This window comes from Lepisosteus platostomus, chromosome 1, assembly GCF_059453375.1.
Source record: "Lepisosteus platostomus isolate fLepPlt1 chromosome 1, fLepPlt1.hap1, whole genome shotgun sequence".
In the NCBI taxonomy this organism is placed as follows: domain Eukaryota; kingdom Metazoa; phylum Chordata; class Actinopteri; order Semionotiformes; family Lepisosteidae; genus Lepisosteus; species Lepisosteus platostomus.
The window spans coordinates 6231049-6248441 of NC_142611.1; the positions used below are offsets into that span (position 1 = coordinate 6231049).

At 42.6% G+C, this 17393-nt stretch overlaps 1 long non-coding RNA gene and 11 other non-coding genes across 12 annotated transcripts; 7 read left to right on the forward strand and 5 right to left on the reverse strand.

Moving 5' to 3' along the window:
- Positions 1–5015: 5015 nt before the first annotated feature.
- Positions 5016–7239, reverse strand: LOC148677563 (uncharacterized). The gene is made up of 2 exons (XR_015933890.1): positions 6232–7239; positions 5016–5170 (listed from the first exon to the last, which is right to left on the reverse strand). It is a non-coding gene; the product is annotated as an uncharacterized LOC148677563 (long non-coding RNA).
- Positions 6731–6804, reverse strand: trnai-aau (transfer RNA isoleucine (anticodon AAU)). The gene has a single exon. It is a non-coding gene; the product is annotated as a tRNA-Ile (tRNA).
- Positions 7240–7671: 432 nt separating the features above from the next.
- On the forward strand, positions 7672–7744 carry trnak-cuu (transfer RNA lysine (anticodon CUU)). The gene has a single exon. It is a non-coding gene; the product is annotated as a tRNA-Lys (tRNA).
- A 1559-nt stretch (positions 7745–9303) lies between these two features.
- On the forward strand, positions 9304–9376 carry trnak-cuu (transfer RNA lysine (anticodon CUU)). Its single transcript has one exon. It is a non-coding gene; the product is annotated as a tRNA-Lys (tRNA).
- A 542-nt stretch (positions 9377–9918) lies between these two features.
- On the forward strand, positions 9919–9991 carry trnak-cuu (transfer RNA lysine (anticodon CUU)). The gene has a single exon. It is a non-coding gene; the product is annotated as a tRNA-Lys (tRNA).
- A 955-nt stretch (positions 9992–10946) lies between these two features.
- On the reverse strand, positions 10947–11059 carry trnal-caa (transfer RNA leucine (anticodon CAA)). Its single transcript has 2 exons — positions 11022–11059; positions 10947–10992 (listed from the first exon to the last, which is right to left on the reverse strand). It is a non-coding gene; the product is annotated as a tRNA-Leu (tRNA).
- A 1359-nt stretch (positions 11060–12418) lies between these two features.
- On the reverse strand, positions 12419–12531 carry trnal-caa (transfer RNA leucine (anticodon CAA)). The gene is made up of 2 exons: positions 12494–12531; positions 12419–12464 (listed from the first exon to the last, which is right to left on the reverse strand). It is a non-coding gene; the product is annotated as a tRNA-Leu (tRNA).
- Positions 12532–12786: 255 nt separating this feature from the next.
- Positions 12787–12863, forward strand: trnak-cuu (transfer RNA lysine (anticodon CUU)). Its single transcript has one exon. It is a non-coding gene; the product is annotated as a tRNA-Lys (tRNA).
- A 695-nt stretch (positions 12864–13558) lies between these two features.
- On the forward strand, positions 13559–13631 carry trnak-cuu (transfer RNA lysine (anticodon CUU)). The gene has a single exon. It is a non-coding gene; the product is annotated as a tRNA-Lys (tRNA).
- A 1336-nt stretch (positions 13632–14967) lies between these two features.
- On the forward strand, positions 14968–15040 carry trnak-cuu (transfer RNA lysine (anticodon CUU)). Its single transcript has one exon. It is a non-coding gene; the product is annotated as a tRNA-Lys (tRNA).
- Positions 15041–16065: 1025 nt separating this feature from the next.
- On the reverse strand, positions 16066–16178 carry trnal-caa (transfer RNA leucine (anticodon CAA)). Its single transcript has 2 exons — positions 16141–16178; positions 16066–16111 (listed from the first exon to the last, which is right to left on the reverse strand). It is a non-coding gene; the product is annotated as a tRNA-Leu (tRNA).
- Positions 16179–16432: 254 nt separating this feature from the next.
- Positions 16433–16505, forward strand: trnak-cuu (transfer RNA lysine (anticodon CUU)). Its single transcript has one exon. It is a non-coding gene; the product is annotated as a tRNA-Lys (tRNA).
- Positions 16506–17393: the final 888 nt, after the last annotated feature.

The following is a 17393-nucleotide window of genomic DNA, read 5'->3' on the forward strand; positions in this document are numbered from 1 at the left end:
ATACCCTGTTAAAATCTACAGAGTTGTTACTCTTCAAGACTGGGAATGTGGATCACTGACTTGCTGAATGAAATCAAATGTTTTGCGTAAATCCAGCAGTTATTACTAAAATACAGTAAATATCAAATATGTATTCTTAGGAAGTGTATATCATTCTATTTCAATGATGAATTCCGCAAACTTTGTATTGCAAAGTAATATATGGTACAAAAACATCTTAAGTTCCCCTGCTTAAATTATTTTAAATACTAGTAATAAATGGATTAATGTTGAGATGATTATCTATAATTCACAATTCACACAGAACATTGGATCACAGGTAGAGAAAATGATGCTTCCCAGTACAGAACATACGCAACTGCAAAAACAAATGTACCCTCATCTTAATTCTGTGGGGTATGTCACATAGATGTTGACTTGTAGTATGATCTACAATAATAACACCGACCAGAAGGGATGTTTGATACCTCATTTCAGCAGCTTAAGGCAAATAGAAAACTGACTGGATGTTTGAAGGAGGTTAGGGAAAAGAGATAGGTTACTGTTAAAATAGCAAACTAGACATTCCCTGAAAGAAGCAGCTGTGAATTATATCAATACTGTACTGAAGTATTACAGTAACACGTGTACAGTGCCAAAAAATTGTCAAACCTGTAGGCTGATTCATATTCTCATATATATTATACAGTATATATCATACAGCGGCAGTGACTTCAATTACATATTTCCTGTAACTTTTTATCAGTCTCTTGCTTGAGGAATTGTGCATTCTTCCATATACAGCTGCTTCAAAAGTCAGTAACATTTGAGGGTTTCTTTGCTTAAACAGTTTGCTTCAAGCCCCTGCCATAACATTGCCTCAGGATTTAGATTCAGACTTTGACTTGGCCAATCCAAAATGTGAAATTACGTACCTCTTCAGTCATCTTGTTGCAGATCAGCTTGTGTATTTAGCATCATAGTTCAGGTGGGTAGCTGCGTCAGCATGCGTAGGCTGCAAAGGAACAAGTAATAGGTTTATTCTATGCTGAAAAAAAGAAGAGAGAAAACACAACGTTTCGGCCGTGGAGCCTTCTTCAGGTGTGAGCTCACACCTGAAGAAGGTGGCCACACCTGAAGAAGAGCTCACACCTGAAGAAGGCTCCACGGCCGAAACGTTGTGTTTTCTCTCTTCTTTTTTTCAGCATGGAATAAGCCTATTACTTGTTCCTTTAGGATCATAGTCTTACTGCATGACCCACTTTTGGCTCAGCTTCAGCTGACAAATGGACGGTGTGATATTCTCCTGCAGAATGTGCCAATACAACAGCAGATTCTCAGTTCCATCTATGATGGCAAGCTATGTGGGTCAGACAGTGTTTGGTTTTTACTATTCATAACATTTTTCATCCATCCACCCATTTTCTAACCATCTTATCCAGTACAGAGCTGTGGGGGAGCCTATCCTGGCAAGCAGTGCGTACAACACAGGCCAGCACTATTCATTGGGGCTAAAGGGCTTAAGCTCTTGCAGTAGTCTTGTGCATGGTCCGGGTGCTCTTTGGCCAACTTGAGATGGGCAGCAAGTAAGGATCAATGCCCTCTTCCTGTCTATTGTCCCAAGAAAACCATTCCAGTTCAGTCTTTTCTTGATAGTTGAGGCCTGAACAATGATATAAGCTTCAGTGAGGCCTGGAAAGCCTTAGATGTCACCATGGGCTTCTTGGATGGTTTTCTGAGTGGCTCAGGGAGCAATTTGCAGGATGACTGGAGCTGGATAGGGTCATTGTTACATTTTTTCATTTGTAGACTACAGTATCTGTCTAACAGTAGATGGATAGAGTCCCAAATGTTTAGAAGTAGTTTTGTAACTGTCTCCAAAATGATAAGCATTAACTACTAATTTTCTGAGGTCCTCTGAAATTCCTTTAGATTGTGTGTATTTCCACTATCCTGTATTGAGAAGACCAAACTCACAATATTTCCATCCATTGTAAACTGTAGGATAAGGTGGCCCAACCTTATACTTAAAGACTTGTTATCCATTTATTAACCACCTCATTATAATTATTCCCTTAATTGTAGTACTTAAACTTTTCACTATTTCACATACATGTACACTGATTCTCAGTTATTCATCTACAGTACTTTTTTACTTCATAAACTACTATACCAGTTGTAATTTAAAAAAGTTATTATGGTGATAGAATTTATCATCATGGTAAGAAATTGAGATGCTCATTATAATAGTTTGCGTTCACAAGCCTTTTCTCGGCACAGTAATAGTATTAATAAACTTTGTAACTCTGCCAAATTCCTTAGTCTAATATGACTAAATTACTGATAAATGTAATGATTCTTCCGTTAAAATAATTACAAGGAAAAACAGGGGAGAAGTTCCATTATTAGAGGAACCTGCAAGAGGCTCATGTGAAACCTAGTGCCCAGTAATTGAAAAGACGCACAGTCAGGATGAAAGTATTTGTCATTTTTAGTACAATATGCAAAACAAGCATGTGTATTATGAAGAGTACTTAAATCAAGAAGAAAATACATCAATCTATCCTAAACACGATTTGGCACATTAAGTCTGATTTTATTTTACTTTAAATAAGATTGCATTGCAAACGTGACATTATGCATAGACATAAGGAATGTTGCAAAAGTCTGGAGAAGATCATTTAGCCCATGTACCTCATTTTTCGGCTTGTAGTTAATTAAACTTAAAATACAACCTGGCCTTTTCTTCAAGAAGGTTTCCTGAGTTAGTTTGCATTTGTGTTCTCTTCTTTATCCTGTTAATGCCTTTAAGGATTCTGACTATGTGAATCAGGCCCTCTGGATGTCCTCTTTGGTCAGGGGTAATGGACATAATATTTAGCCCATTAGTGTAGGACATGTCTATAATCCCAATGATGTATTTGGTTCCTCTGGATCAATTACAGAGCACCAACATAGTTTTGTAAAGTGGTGACCAGACGTGTACTGTTAATAATGTTCTACAGTAAATTATGGCTTACTTGTTTAGTTTTTAACATTTAACACCCCTAGATTCCAATTTGATGCTATAAGCTTCAGCATTTTGCTAACCTTTTTATTTCTTACTCACATTGTCTACAAGATGAATGTACTGTGCCAACATGCCTGTTACATAAGTTGCTCCTTTATGTTCCAGGAGATGCATGTGCTATTACATTTCATTCAACATTAGGTCTATTCATTATTTATTTTTTACAATGCATCTTAAGGCCTACTTTCAGGAGCCCTTAGCCCTTTTGATGTGAGGACTCAATTACTCTTTATTATTCTGTCCTTAATAGCACTTTAGATTGCTTGCCTCCAGAAAACAACAACATGATTTACACATTACTGCCTTTGGTACATCAACTGGTTTTGCTTTGTTCTGTTCAAAGTTGGCAATGCCCTGTCCCATTGTCATGCATGCTATCAATGGATCATTAAAGTTGGGAATTTGTGCCTCAGTCTTTAATCTTGCAGTTTAAAAAACTGAATATAGTCACCATCTTACTCAGTTATTATCAGAGAATTCTTAGTATTACCAAAACTACATTGTTACAGTTTAAATCTTTATTACCTGATTAAAAAAACAACCAAATTGGTCATTGTTCTTTTTCAGCAAAACTGATCCCATCTGGCCTCAAACAAGACCCTGTTCTTGGTCCATTTTTGTTCAGTTTCCATTTTTTCTTTCAGTTCCAAGTACATGGCTCCAAACTGTGAGCCTGTAAGCTTTTGCTTTCTCTTCTGTTTCCCCAGCACTGTGGACTCATCTCCTAGTCCATATCAGATCTTGAAATTCAGGCAGCACTTCTGATAAAGCAAACCCTATCTTAAAACTCACTTCATAGTTGAGCTTTTAATTTTAATTTGTTTCATTTGTGTATACCTGTCTCTTATGACTGTTGTACAGTGGCTTGAAATGATGAACCATGAAATGTGATATATGACACAGGGGTTACTATATTTCTGCTATCCATGTGTAACACTGTGCTCTTAAGTGTCATCAGTCAGATGTTTGCCCCATCTTGAATTTGGTATCAGTACTTAAACAATATATGGCTTGTGTCTAAATTGATCGTTATGCAACACATAGTTATAACACATCTAAAAAACTAAGCAAGGCTGTACCTAGTCAATACTGTGATGTCAGATCTCTAAAGGAAATGTGGTTGTTGATGTAAATGATTGTGGATCATTACTCCCTCTGAACCAGAATTTCCAGATCAATGCCCTAGTATTGCGAAAAGGACACTGTGTTCTAGGAGGTTTCATCATTTGTATTAGGAGAAAAGACAAAGCTTTCATTCCCTGGACATTGAAGATCCTATGGCACTGTTTGTGAGAGTAGTTGTGTTAACCCTAATATCCCAGCTAAATTTCACTTAGGTCATGTACCATGTGACCTCACTAAGTTTCCCCTTCACCCAAAAGGTGCTGGAATTTCTCACTTCAGCATCTGCGCATATACATCTGTACGTATAACATGTACAACAGTAACACAATACAGCCACAATACAATGGCTGTACGAAGACAAAACGACATATGATCACATTTTTCACTCAGAACTCTTTCAGTACCATAAGGTTAAAAAGTGACAATTATCTTTAAATAACTCTAAAAACGACAATGATAAAATCCCTATTTGTTTTCATGACTTAACAGTTGAATGCTTTTAGCATTGTGGGAGACTGATAAAAAGTTACAGGAAACATGTAGCTGAATTCGTTGCTCAAAGGCGTGCCACCTGTTACCCATGTAAAAGTGCTTTACATACATATTCACCCGAGGACATTCACTGCTGTATTATTTTGTTATTTAAATAATCAAATATACATACTCGTCTTTGTGTTGCATGTTTAGTAAGGTTATATTTATAATTTAATTTGGACTTTCATGAAGATCCAAGTACGTTTTAGTTCTAAAATGTGCGAGAAATCTGACCAAGTTAGGGGGCTCTCAAACTTTTTCTCGGGGACTGTATGTACTGTGTACGCATTGTAGGAAAACAGACAAGTTTTATGTAAATAATTTATTTCATGTAGCAGGTTTTTCAGTTGGACAGTGTGCGTTCTGCAATTGTAACTCCTCCCACAGGTATGTTGCACAAGAGCTGTCCGTAATCCCATCGGAAGCGCGGGGCAGCTGAAGCGGCAGGTTACGGCTCTCGGCCTGCGAAGGCAGACACATTTCAAGATCAAATTTCTCGAATAAGCGGAAGTCATGTGGTTGTCATAAAGGTCAAGTATTTGCCAACACGTCCCTTTGTTTTTATTTACATATGTATATTCCCTTGTTTTACTGAAGTCCGAGGTTGAGGGAAAACCGATGGCATTTTAAAGTGGGAAATTAAATGACGTTTCTCTAGACTGACGAAACCCATTGGAGGGAGAGAGGAATAGCGCTTCATCGAGATGTTTGAACATACGCAGCACAATGTCAGGAGCTCCCCAGAGCGCCGTTTCACACTACATGCTGGCATGTCCAAGATAAAGACAGAGGTGTCGTCTGGCAGAACCGAATGATCAATGCCATTGCAAAAGCCTTCGGTGTCTGAACATGTTACAAAAACAATCTAGTTTAACTAAGTGTACACGACGAAAGAAGAAAACGCGCAAACTACAGAGCATACCCCATGAATAGGGCAGTCCTGTGTTAAAAATTAACTGCTAAAAAGAAGGGAATGACGTTCTGAAAATACATGAAGCACGTTAAAACCATGTCCAGGAACAATAAAAGGATGTTAACCCTCTTAGTTCCCTTTTTCTCTTCCTTCTCAAGTCGTCATCAGGAGCACATTATTTCGTTCCTTCTTCACAGTGTTTGGCTCCTACGTAGTCAAAACTGGCAAGATAAGAAAAACGCACATCAAATTTTTTTTCCAGTTTTGCGGGAAAGGGCAATGAAAAATCGATAAATAGCGTGAAGCTATAATGAGTATTTATAAATCTCTCGTTTCTCTCTCTCTATATATATATCTTTTATGTAATATGAAAAGATAGCGATGAAAAAAACAGCATTTTATATAACAAAACTTTAGAAGTCGAAACACTTTTATATGATAAATTCTGAAGACCGCCTGTTCTATAGCACAAGACAGGCAGGATATTCGGCGTGTAGCGACATCTTCTGTTAGAAAATAAATTCGTCTGTAAGGGCTGCAAGTTGCATTAGCTCTGTATTCTTTCAAAACTTGAGATCGCAACATGTTAAGATACAATGTGAGCACAAACCTCTTATGCACGATTTTCCTCATCCTGTTTCTCTTGAGTTATGCGACCCATTTAGTCGACACGGGGCATGCGATGCTCGCTCTTCTGAAGCAAAGCATTTCAGGGAATAAACTAGTTTTACGGCGCTACTGTGACATTCTGCAAGTCGCCTGAGCCCAGTTCTGTCAGCTCTTCGGAAGACCGAATAACAGGTGAGGGGGACTCCCCTCCAATAGGGTGTAACCCCACTTGGATGATCCGACGTCAGCTAAAGTGCGCCAGTACGCTCCCCGCACACCGACTATCAGAGGGCGGGAGAACAATTAAACCCTTATTAGTACCGTATCTCATATTAAACAAGTTTTACTGTTTAATATCATTTACACTGCACTTCTCTCTGTTAGACATTGTTTCGATTGGTTCTTTTTAAATTATTTTGAAGCAAGATTATTTACTAGTGAATTAATCGTCTAAAACAATCCTAATCGATAAAAGTGGGAAAAAAAGATGATAAAATAGCTGGCCCGTACGGGGATCGAACCCGCGACCTTGGCGTTATTAGCACCACGCTCTAACCAACTGAGCTAACCGGCCACATCCGAGAGGCGTTGACGGCGACCCCAAGTGTCTTCATAAAGTATTTGACTAATTTGGATATTCCACTTTTCCCTTACCACATCAAGGTCAAGCGTAGGCTGAACACGTATAACTAACGTGCTCAGCAGATTGAATGCATGCAGTGAGGTTAGTCATAACGAGTTCCGAGATTCGGGGAAGCAGATTCGCTAGTCGGATATATATATATATTTACAGGCTACGCATACTGACGCAGCTGCCCATCTGAACTATATATATCAGTCCGTTGCATACCGGATTCACTCCTAGGTCGCAACCCTCTACGGTACACCCGTCAAACACAGGGGGGGAAACACGAACGAAAGGGTCAATTTGACTCTGATCTACCTGTTAGTCAACATTTGTTCGGGAGCTGGGAGGAAAACCAGGTGCCCGTTGATAGAGTACACACAGTTTTTTTTTTTAAGCATACCGCTCTAAGGGCTCATTAATGATTTCACTACACGGCCGTGAAACTATCAGTACATAGCGCAGAATACGTGATGATTTTTTAAAAGCAGCCCGCATCAAGAAAATCAAGGATTGTAGCGGAACGCAAGAAGACGCCATTACGAAGGCCACAGGGGACTGCATTTAACAGCACAGAGTCAAGGCGTTCATCAGACTGAATGCACGCATTGAACGGCGGCATAACTAGAGATTTGGGTAAATAAAACTCGGTGGTTCAGATCCGTTCCAGTCCTGTTCTACTGGCTCCTGCAGGATTTCATTTGCAGTCCCGGAACATCGTTACATATCAGGATGGGTTATACGTAAAACACGATCCTGAAAGAGGCGAAGACTGTGGAGCGATTCAGAAAAAGGGCAGACAAGTAGGCTCTCAGCGCCCGGCTAGCTCAGTCGGTAGAGCATGAGACTCTTAATCTCAGGGTCGTGGGTTCGAGCCCCACGTTGGGCGTGCTTGTTTCCTTTTGATCCCCCCAGCCTGTTCACAGGACCGTGCAAGCAGGACGTGAGGTCGTACCGTGTGATCCCCACTACCTTTATTTCCTTTGCGTAAAACAGCGTTTTTAATACTCCTGGTCTCGATTCAGATATCGCCGCTTGCAGACAACTCTACGTTGCGACTGAATAGAGCCTGAAGATACGGCAGCAGGAGCAGTAGTTAGTAGCAGTACGTAGACACTTCAGCGTTTACTGGAATTTACAAGGAACAAAGATTTACAGAGACCCTTACCTAGAGAGACAGTTTTTTTAAGCATGCCGCTCTGAGGGCTCATTAATGACTTCACTACTCATTTGATGTTTACTGCAAATAATCATTTAAATGCAACAGCTTCAGGGAAGCGGGACATAAAAGGCGTGTTTTGTGGATCGCATTGCACACACTGTTGTGGACAGCAGTGGGTTTACAATGAAACAGCCAAGAAAATGCAAATAATTTTCTGATAAAAACATATAGTTAAACATTTACTTCACTTGTATGATAAATTACACAAGTACATCAGTTTTAAGTTTTTAAAACTAATTCGGTTTTAAGGCGTAGGAAAAAGTTTGAATATTTTTACTCGAGTTCCTTCAAAACCTCATTGGTTATCTTCTGCATTAAACCGAATCTCTAACCTTCAGTGGGATGCGGGACAACAGTGGCCACACCTTTTCCACATTATTTTCATGTTAGTGAAAACGAGGTAGTGACAATATTTCCTCTGTAGAATGCTATTTCTTACGCTAACAACATGTTTTATGCGCACGAATTGAACTGCAAATACTGTTATGAAAAATTAAATTAAACATAATGGAATTTACAAGGTGCAAAGATTTAGTGACACTTACCTAGCTTACAAAATGTAATGTAAGGATTGAATATTACTCAAATCTACTACTCTTTATAATTTTGGATCATATTGACTGCACTATGTTGTAAATTTCACTTTCTGTTCTGTGCTCTTTATTTTTCTTTTGGTATAATGAAATGCAGCACAGTTGAGCCAAGACTAAAACGTTTTGTTGGGGTTTGCCCGATACATGGTGCAAAATATAAGCGTACTACAATCCTTTAAGCACGAACAGGAGTCCAACGCGTGCTCTTGGCGTTTATGGCACTATGATTTGAATACCTGAACTAATCGGCTACAGGCGCCCGGTGCTCTGGAAATGCCTTCACAAACAGCACACGTAGTACGGCGGGCTAGTTGATACTGAGACAGCTGTCCTACCCCAGACTGTGATGTATTCAAAATAAGACGCCATTACAAAGGCCACAGGGGACTGCATTTAACAACACAGAGCCAAGGCGTTCATCAGACTGAATGCACGCAGTGAACGGAGATTTAGGGAAATAAAACTCGCTGGTTCAGATCCGTTCCAGTCCTGTTCTACTGGCTCCTGCAGGATTTCATTTGCAGTCCCGGAACATCGTTACATATCAGGATGGGTTATACGTAAAACACGATCCTTAAAGAGGCGAAGACTGTGAAGCGATTCAGAAAAAGGGCAGACGGGCACACCGTCAGCGCCCGGCTAGCTCAGTCGGTAGAGCATGAGACTCTTAATCTCAGGGTCGTGGGTTCGAGCCCCACGTTGGGCGTGTTAGCTTTTCATCCGTCCCGCATCGTGTTGAAGTACAGTGCAAATAAGACAGATGTCGTACCTCGACCTTTGAGCCGTTCTGTAATTTAGTATTTTTTACCGCTTTGGGGCACGATTCAGGTATTTCTGTAAAAAACAGGGGAAACGAGTTTGAATTGTGGTCTTTTCACATCTTGACCAACCACACACTTCAAACAACATTTACCTTTTATGAGACTGCAATTGGTCGTAGCAGTACCCTCTTCTTAAGATGAAAAATAGCGTTTGAGGTGTGTTACAGACGAATCAGGCGAATATAAAGTTAAACTTGGCGGTCTCTTCGTGTTCATAAAAGAAGTCCAAGAATCATTCAAAATACCGATTTAAACAATGCAGAAAAGTATTTAATGTAGTCACCAATTCAACTGTTCAAGAATTGGTTTTAGGGGAACCGCGATTGTATTGTATTGCTATTGTATTTCTAATTGTTTGCTGTAGACGATGCAGGAGGCAACAGTGGAAGCGCGATTGAGGAAACGCGCAGGGAGAATCGGTGCAGGCGCCCGGCTAGCTCAGTCGGTAGAGCATGAGACTCTTAATCTCAGGGTCGTGGGTTCGAGCCCCACGTTGGGCGTGCTGCTTCCCTTTTGATCCCTCCAACCTGTTCACAGGACCGTGCAAGTAGGAGGTGAGGTCCGTACCGTGTGATCCACTACCTTATTGCCTTTGCCTAAATCAGTGTTCTTAACACTCTTGGTCTCGATTCAGATATTGGTGTTTGTAGATCAGACTTTTTTTTACTGTTTGAAGATCAGACTTTGTTGAAACGCTGCTGCTTCTTTAGCTAAAACGTAGCCTTTTTGGAGCACATATGGCATTGTAAATGCCGTGATTAAAAAAGCTTCAGTCACTTGACATGCTGGAGTTCACACAGTGCAAGATAGTCCTGCCCTTTTAAAACTCTACGTGCCCGCTGAATACAGTTTAAAGCGAAGGCACAAGGAGCAGTATTGATGGCAACAATGTGTTTGGCGTTTGGCATTTCTCATGTCTTATGCAGAGTAGCAGTGTCTGAATGCACCGCCCGGCATCAAAAGGATTTGCGGCTTCAGAAGGTTTTTACCGAGTGCCCGTTGTTGAATTCATGCTGCTACCCTCTGCAGATTTGCAGATTGCAGATTTTTTCGGTAAGATTTTATTCGGGCTTTTATTTTATTCAGGCTTGCCTAATAAAACATATTCGCAGTGGAATAATTGTTGCACATGACGACCTTTTTAGTATTGGGTTGCAAGGTTTGAGGGGTGCGTTGCAAATCGATGGGGCGAATATTGCGTTGTGCTGCAGGTTTCTTCTGCCGCGTTTATATTTCGGTCTTTGACATCTAAATGCACATTTTAGCGTAGATCTGTCCTTGATTACAGGGAGCCCAAAGAGTTCTGAATGCAGAAAGCGAAAGCTGTCTAACTTTGTCTCTCTGCTAATCAACCTCCAGTGTTCACAAAGTGCCTTTCGAGTTGTTGCTTTCGAGCGGTTTGTCCGTTCTCCTCCTATAGCCATTGGCAGCTTCAGACAGGCAAAAAAGCACGTCTGTCAGGAGTGGGATTTGAACCCACGCCTCCATTCGGAGACCAGAACACCCAAGCGGATTGGAAAGACACGAGTCCTTGAGTCTGGCGCCTTAGACCACTCGGCCATCCTGACAAGCTGTGAAGTCACTCCTCCTGAAAGCTCCAGTAAGTCACTAAACTGAGTGTAACCATTCAGAGCCACTCGGAACCATTCAGAGTGTGCTTTCCAGCTTTGGTGTAATATTGTCCTTTGCTAGGGCCCTTTGGAGGAATACAAACCATAAGCTGTTTACACAGTCTGGATTCCCTCCGAAGGAGTGACGTCAGTGTAAAACAGCTGTCCTTTTTGTGGAACAGTAGCTGTATTGCGTAATTTCCTATTCAATAATGAACGACGCAGGAGCCAACAGTGGGAGCGTGATTGAGGAAACGCGCAGGGAGAAGTGACGCAGGCGCCCGGCTAGCTCAGTCGGGTTCGAGCCCCACGTTGTCGGGTCGTGGGTTCGAGCCCCACGTTGGGCGTGCTTGTTTCCTTTTGATCCCTCCAGCCTGTTCACAGGACCGTGCAAGCAGGACGTGAGGTCGTACCGTGTGATCCCCACTACCTTACTGCCTTTGCGTAAATCAGCGTTTTTAACACTCTTGGTCTCGATTCAGATATTGCCACTTGCAGACAACTCTACGGAACGACCGAATAGAGCCTACAGATACGGCAGCAGGAGCACTAGTGAGGAGTCCTACGTAGACACTTAAGCGTTTACTGTTTCTTTAGCTAATACGCTGCTGCTTCTTTAGCTAAAACGTAGCCTTTTTGGAGAACATATGGCATTGTAAATGCCGTGATTAAAAAAGCTTCAGTCACTTGACATGCTGGAATTCACACAGTGCAAGATAGTCCTGCCCTTTTAAAACTCTACGTGCCCGCTGAATACAGCTTAAAGCGAAGGCAGAAGGAGCAGTATTGATGGCATCAATGTGTTTGGCGTTCGGCATTTCTCATGTCTTATGCAGAGTAGCAGTGTCTGAATGCACCGCCTGGCATCAAAAGGATTTGCGGCTTCAGAAGGTTTTTACCGAGTGCCCGTTGTTGAATTCATGCTGCTACCCTCTGCAGATTTGCAGATTGCAGTTTTTTTCGGCAAGATTTTATTCGGGCTTTTATTTTATTCGGACCTGCCTGCGTATTCGCAGTGGAATGCTTGTTGCAAATGACGCCTTTTTGGTATTGGGTTGTGAGGTTTGAGGGGTGCGTTGCAAATCGATGGGGCGAATATATCAAATGAATCTAAATGCACATTTTAGTGTAGATCTGTCCTTGATTACAGGGATCCCAAAGAGTTCTGAATGCAGAAAGCGAAAGCTGCCTAACTTTGTATCTCTGCTAATCAACCTCCAGTGTTCACAAAGTGCCTTTCGAGTTGTTGCTTTCGAGCGGTTTGTCCGTTCTCCTCCTATAGCCATTGGCAGCTTCAGACAGGCAAAAAAGCACGTCTGTCAGGAGTGGGATTTGAACCCACGCCTCCATCCGGAGACCAGAACACCCAAGCGGATTGGAAAGACACGAGTCCTTGAGTCTGGCGCCTTAGACCACTCGGCCATCCTGACAAGCTGTGAAGATGCTCCTCCTGAAAGCCCCAGTAAGACACTAAACTGAGTGTAACCATTCAGAACCACTCGGGACCATACAGAGTGTGCTTTACACAGTCTGGATTCCATCCGAAGGAGTGACGTCAGTGTAAAACAGCTGTCCTTTTTGTGGAACAGTAGCTGTATTGCGTAATTTCCTGCTTGATGTAGACAACGCAGGAGGCAACAGTTGGAGCGTGATCGAGGAAAAGTGCAGGGGAAAGTGACGCAGGCGCCCGGCTAGCTCAGTCGGTAGAGCATGAGACTCTTAATCTCAGTCAGGGTCGTGGGTTCGAGCCCCACGTTGGGCGTGCTGCTTCCCTTTTGATCCCTCCAACCTGTTCACAGGACCGTGCAAGTAGGAGGTGAGGTCCGTACCGTGTGATCCACTACCTTACTGCCTTTGCCTAAATCAGTGTTCTTAACATTCCTGGTCTCGATTCAGATATTGCTGTTTATACAGCTCTACAGTACGTAGCGACTGAATAGAGCCTGAAGATACGGCAGCATGAGCAGTAGTGAGGAGTAGTATTTAGACACTTAAGCGTTTACTGTTTGAAGATCAGACTTTGTTGAAACGCTGCTGCTTCTTTAGCTAAAACGTAGCCTTTTTGGAGCACGTATGGCATTGTAAATGCCGTGATTAAAAAAGCTTCAGTCACTTGACATGCTGGAGTTCACACAGTGCAAGATAGTCCTGCCCTTTTAAAACTCTACGTGCCCGCTGAATACAGTTTAAAGCGAAGGCACAAGGAGCAGTATTGATGGCAACAATGTGTTTGGCGTTTGGCATTTCTCATGTCTTATGCAGAGTAGCAGTGTCTGAATGCACCGCCCGGCATCAAAAGGATTTGCGGCTTCAGAAGGTTTTTACCGAGTGCCCGTTGTTGAATTCATGCTGCTACCCTCTGCAGATTTGCAGATTGCAGATTTTTTCGGTAAGATTTTATTCGGGCTTTTATTTTATTCAGGCTTGAGGAAACGCGCAGGGAGAAGTGACGCAGGCGCCCGGCTAGTTCAGTCGGTAGAGCATGAGACTCTTAATCTCAGGGTCGTGGGTTCGAGCCCCACGTTGGGCGTGCTTGTTTCCTTTTGATCCCTCCAGCCTGTTCACAGGACCGTGCAAGCAGGACGTGAGGTCGTACCGTGTGATCCCCACTACCTTACTGCCTTTGCGTAAATCAGCGTTTTTAACACTCTTGGTCTCGATTCAGATATTGCCACTTGCAGACAACTCTACGGAACGACCGAATAGAGCCTACAGATACGGCAGCAGGAGCACTAGTGAGGAGTAGTACGTAGACACTTAAGCGTTTACTGTTTCTTTAGCTAATAAGCTGCTGCTTCTTTAGCTAAAACGTAGCGTTTTTGGAGCACATATGGCATTGTAAATGCCGTGATTAAAAAAGCTTCAGTCACTTGACATGCTGGAGTTCACACAGTGCAAGATAGTCCTGCCCTTTTAAAACTCTACGTGCCCGCTGAATACAGTTTAAAGCGAAGGCAGAAGTAGCAGTATTGATGGCATCAATGTGTTTGGCGTTCGGCATTTCTCATGTCTTATGCAGAGTAGCGGTGTCTGAATGCACCGCCTGGCATCAAAAGGATTTGCGGCTTCAGAACGTTTTTACCGAGTGCCAGTTGTTGAATTCATGCTGCTACCCTCTGCAGATTTGCAGATTGCAGTTTTTTTCGGCAAGATTTTATTCGGGCTTTTATTTTATTCGGACCTGCCTGCGTATTCGCAGTGGAATGCTTGTTGCAAATGACGCCTTTTTGGTATTGGGTTGTGAGGTTTGAGGGGTGCGTTGCAAATCGATGGGGCGAATATATCAAATGAATCTAAATGCACATTTTAGCGTAGATCTGTCCTTGATTACAGGGATCCCAAAGAGTTCTGAATGCAGAAAGCGAAAGCTGCCTAACTTTGTATCTCTGCTAATCAACCTCCAGTGTTCACAAAGAGCCCTTCGAGTTGTTGCTGAGCGGTTTGTCCATTCTCCTCCTATAGCCATTGGCAGCTTCAGACAGGCAAAAAAAGCATGTCTGTCAGGAGTGGGATTTGAACCCACGCCTCCATCCGGAGACCAGAACACCCAAGCGGATTGGAAAGACACGAGTCCTTCAGTGTGGCGCCTTAGACCACTCGGCCATCCTGACAAGCTGTGAAGTTGCTCCTCCTGAAAGCCCCAGTAAGACACTAAACTGAGTGTAACCATTCAGAGCCACTCGGAACCATACAGAGTGTGCTTTACACAGTCTGGATTCCCTCCGAAGGAGTGACGTCAGTGTAAAACAGCTGTCCTTTTTGTGGAACAGTAGCTGTATTGCGTAATTTCCTGCTTGATGTAGACAACGCAGGAGGCAACAGTTGGAGCGTGATCGAGGAAAAGTGCAGGGGAAAGTGACGCAGGCGCCCGGCTAGCTCAGTCGGTAGAGCATGAGACTCTTAATCTCAGGGTCGTGGGTTCGAGCCCCACGTTGGGCGTGCTTGTTTCCTTTTGATCCCTCCAGCCTCTTCACAGGACCGTGCAAGCAGGATGTGAGGTCGTACCGTGTGATCCCCACTACCTTATTGCCTTTGTGTAAATCAGTGTTCTTAACATTCCTGGTCTCGATTCATATATTGCTGTTTGTACAACTCTACGTAGCGACTGAATAGAGCCTGAAGATACGGCAGCATGAGCAGTAGTGAGGAGTAGTATTTAGACACTTAAGCGTTTACTGTTTGAAGATCAGACTTTGTTGAAACGCTGCTGCTTCTTTAGCTAAAACGTAGCCTTTTTGGAGCACGTATGGCATTGTAAATGCCGTGATTAAAAAAGCTTCAGTCACTTGACATGCTGGAGTTCACACAGTGCAAGATAGTCCTGCCCTTTTAAAACTCTACGTGCCCGCTGAATACAGTTTAAAGCGAAGGCACAAGGAGCAGTATTGATGGCAACAATGTGTTTGGCGTTTGGCATTTCTCATGTCTTATGCAGAGTAGCAGTGTCTGAATGCACCGCCCGGCATCAAAAGGATTTGCGGCTTCAGAAGGTTTTTACCGAGTGCCCGTTGTTGAATTCATGCTGCTACCCTCTGCAGATTTGCAGATTGCAGATTTTTTCGGTAAGATTTTATTCGGGCTTTTATTTTATTCAGGCTTGCCTAATAAAACATATTCGCAGTGGAATAATTGTTGCACATGACGACCTTTTTAGTATTGGGTTGCAAGGTTTGAGGGGTGCGTTGCAAATCGATGGGGCGAATATTGCGTTGTGCTGCAGGTTTCTTCTGCCGCGTTTATATTTCGGTCTTTGACATCTAAATGCACATTTTAGCGTAGATCTGTCCTTGATTACAGGGAGCCCAAAGAGTTCTGAATGCAGAAAGCGAAAGCTGTCTAACTTTGTCTCTCTGCTAATCAACCTCCAGTGTTCACAAAGTGCCTTTCGAGTTGTTGCTTTCGAGCGGTTTGTCCATTCTCCTCCTATAGCCATTGGCAGCTTCAGACAGGCAAAAAAGCACGTCTGTCAGGAGTGGGATTTGAACCCACGCCTCCATCTGGAGACCAGAACACCCAAGCGGATTGGAAAGACACGAGTCCTTGAGTCTGGCGCCTTAGACCACTCGGCCATCCTGACGGGCTGTGAAGTTGCTCCTCCTGAAAGCCCCAGTAAGACACTAAACTGAGTGTAACCATTCAGAACCACTCGGAACCATTCAGAGTGTGCTTTACACAGTCTGGATTCCCTCCGAAGGAGTGACGTCAGTGTAAAACAGCTGTCCTTTTGTGGAACAGTAGCTGTTTTGCGTAATTTCCTGTTTGATGTAGACAACGCAGGAGGCAAGAGTGGGAGCGCGATTGAGGAAAAGCGCAGGGGAAAGTGAAGCAGGTGCCCGGCTAGCTCAGTCGGTAGAGCATGAGACTCTTAATCTCAGGGTCGTGGGTTCGAGCCCCACGTTGGGCGCATTCCTTTTGTTTTTATTCCTACGATTTAATTGTAAGACCTTGTAAATCGGACGTGATATCATACCGTGTTCCCTCGTTCCCATTCTCTGCTTTACGCGAAAGAAGGGCCGGTTTTACCGCTTAGGGCGTCGATTCAGCTATTGTTGTGAAATTACGGACGAGCAAGAGTTTTCCAAAATTTAAGGATGATCTCTCACATCTTGAGCAAGTAATCATTTCAGCGTTTAAAATTGAAAGACCGCATTTTGTCATAGTATTGTTCTTTCTTATATGAATAACTAACTTTTAAGGCATGCATCGTATTGAATATGCTGTTATTAAAAACATATTCAAATCCTGGATTTTATTCGGCGGAAAGATGTCCAGTGTACTCTAGTCCCTGTACAAGTTTATGCACATGGTAAGTACAAGTACTACTTATTTAGTATTGGCAACAACGTGGTTAGAGTTCAGCATTTCTCGTTTCTTATAGAGTCACTTTTTCGGAATGCACTGCCCGGAATAAACAAAGATTTGCAGCTTCAGAGCATTTTTACCAAGCGTTGTGTGTTTTTGTTAATGCTGGCTAAGCATTTTGAGTTGCAGACATTTTCTGCATGCGTTGTGTTTTCAGTTTTAATATTACTCACATCGGAGGCAGCACTAAAACGCTTACCTCGGGTTCTTGTATTGCATGGTGTTAACGATGTTTTAGTGGTATGCTCAAGAAGACATTCTGTATTTTTCTTGCGAAGTTTGAGGAATGTATCAGAAACAGATGCAGCGGAACTTAGACGTTTGTTAAGAAGTGCGTGTTAACTGTTGGTTTTATGTTTGTTTTTCATAGGTGAATGTTTTTAATTTTGAATAAAAAACTGCGGAGAACGGGGTGGGGGTGTCATTAATT